The sequence below is a fragment of the Nematolebias whitei genome, chromosome 13 (genome assembly GCF_014905685.2).
Source record: "Nematolebias whitei isolate Nwh7 chromosome 13, NemWhi1, whole genome shotgun sequence".
NCBI lineage: Eukaryota > Metazoa > Chordata > Actinopteri > Cyprinodontiformes > Rivulidae > Nematolebias > Nematolebias whitei.
The window spans coordinates 44,443,567-44,446,151 of NC_056510.1; the positions used below are offsets into that span (position 1 = coordinate 44,443,567).

A 2,585-nucleotide genomic window follows, 5' to 3' on the forward strand; every position below is an offset into this window, starting at 1 on the left:
ATGGTTCTGTTCAGCGCCCTGAGGCGACTTCTGATGTGACTTGGTGCTTTATAAAGAGACTGAGCTGAATTTGTGTGGTGGCGAGTTACAAGTTTGCACACCCGGTAAACGGTTACAGAACAAATCCCAACATTATAAAGCAATTGTCTAACATTGTATATGTTTAATCTTAGAGCTAACATAAAAGACAAAGATCACAAGGAAGGAACGGACGAGTCTCCAAAATCTTGTTGTCCTATTCATTTGATGCTGTGATCTTTTTGGTAAGCACTTTGATATCAGTTACTGTTTTAAATGTGCGATATAAATAAATGTGACTCGACTATGTGGAGCGACAGAAGACGCGTCGGTCCTCTGAGCAGTAGACGATCTTTGGACGCTGTGCAGCGTTCTGCGTAGTGCGCACGCGCTCCCCGCGGATTAATGTCAAGGCACAAAAGTGGCGCTGCAACGTCTCGAGCTCTGCTCCGGTAAGACAGTTTCACACGCGCTTTTTGCTTTACGCTCTCGCGCCTAACTGCTCCAAGTTTCGGGAACTTGTTGGGGGCACCGGGTGAGTCCCGGGAGAGTGTGTCCGGAGGCTCCGCGGGCAGAGGAGACCAGCGAAGAACAAACAGTTAATTGGAGCAGTTTTCTCCTCTGCTCCGTGCGCTGCCGCCTCCTGCCGCCTCCCGCCGCCTCCTGCCTCAGTATTGTTCCGCTGGCTCCCTAATGGCGGACGGCAGGCAGTGCTGTTTTCCGCTGGGGGGGTGTGGGGGTGTCAGATTTAGTCTGATTTGTTCCCAGTCACACCTGGCCTGTAACTGGGAGGACACGGAGTAAAATAGGACGCCGGGACTTGTTTTGTGCCTCGTTGTTTACCATCGCGAGACAAACGGAGTCGGACGTGTGGAGCAGGGCGCCCCCAGCGGCGGCCGCTGGACCTGCCGCTGATTGCGCCAGGGTGGACTACGTGCAGACAACTTTCCAATTAAAGCCTGGCGTCTCAGGTAAAGTGCATGTCGGCGTGTCGGGCCGAGTCTCGGTCCACGTGCTCGTGCGCACCTGGATCGTCCGACAGAAGCGAGCACGACGGCTTGCGTTGTTTCAGGAGCTACACGCGCAGTGTTGCGGGTTTAGCGCCACATTGAAACGTGTGCAATGTTTATTTTTATTCGAGTCGGTTTGGAGAAGTTGTGGTGGTTGTGGGGGGCGGGGTTTAACAATGGCGCAGTCTGCGTCGGTTTCCGCCCTCGATTCGCCGCTAATCCAGCGGCTGTTTGCGCCACAAGGACGGGGTGGAGCGGAACCGCCTGGACTCCAGCTGAGGCCGGTGTTTCTGGAAGACCTGCCCAGGTACTAGTCTGTGCCGGCTTTGATCAAAGTTCTGGACCTGCTCCCTGTGCTCAAGTTTAGGATGGGGGCTGGATCAGTGGTGCTGCTGTGAGGTCCAGTTGTCAGCTGGGTGTGGGGATGTTCTGGTGGCTGCTGGTGCACCATGTTCCAGTGGCTGCTGGTGCACCATGTTCCAGTGGCTGCTGGTGCACCATGTTCCAGTGGCTGCTGGTGCACCATGTTCCAGTGGCATGGCCTTTAATCTTGAATGTTCGTCTCCACCCTGTGAAGTGCTGGATCAAGTCCGCTGGGCTTCATGCACAGACTGGTGGTGGTGGAAGGTGGAGGAGCACCGTTCTGTGAAGTGATGATGTGGCGCTGGTTGCCCTGCGAGGGGTTTTGTTGCACACGGTCTGCACCGGTCCAGCCCGCCTTCCTGTCCACCTGGTGCTGACGTTGGGAGCAGGCTTGCATGTCGGAGCTCATTAACGCCGGATCCTCAGTTTCCTCTCATCCACATGCACGCAGGCCGTCACAACTCTGCAATGCAGCGTGAACTCCGTGCACACCACTGGCCTCGGCTCCACTGCCGTGCAGAGGTCCCTCCGTTGGTGCCCGGTTGGTTTCTTGCAGCTCTTGATTTTACTGCTGGTTACCATGACGACTACAGCACACGTGTTGACCCTAATTCATGTAGAGTGCAGACAACAGGAACTGCAGCTAAAGTGAATCATGATGCCAGCCGGTCTTTGAACTGCCCACAATGACGTTTTGATCTTGAATGACATTTTGTTTTGGACTTCCTGTCACATGATCAGAGCCTCTTCCTCACAGTTTTAATGTTTTACAGCGAAGCAGCTCCTAAAACTCGAGTCCCTGTGTTTTTCTCTGTTGACTACTAGATGCCTCCTAAACCAAGATGGCCACCACAGCCAGCTGACTGAAACGCAGATAAAAGCGGTGTGTGCAGGTTGTCAGTCATCCAGGACGTTACCAAACAGAACCACAACAGAACTAACCTGTATAAATAAAGTTTGAAGGAATAGATTGTTTTGCACAACAGCTGCAGTCTTCTTATAAAAACATACAAACTCAATATTGAATAAAAGTTCAGGGGTAAAAAATAAGTTTTTGTATTCGCAACAACATCAGCTGTAGGTGCTTGTAGGCCGTGTGCTAAATGGACTGTTCTTATACACCTTTATCACACAGCTCTGTACTAGATCACCCATTCACACAGCTCTGTACTAGATCACCCATTCACACAGCTC

The 2,585-nt window shown here is 52.3% G+C and overlaps 1 protein-coding gene across 1 annotated transcript in view; it reads left to right on the top strand.

Annotated features, from left to right (window-relative positions):
* Positions 1-420: 420 nt before the first annotated feature.
* Positions 421-2,585, top strand: part of LOC119419727 (zinc finger MYM-type protein 2) — a gene marked incomplete at its 3' end in the record, with an annotated part of 21,487 nt that continues 19,322 nt past the window's right edge. The window contains 1 exon segment of the mRNA XM_037687112.1: positions 421-470.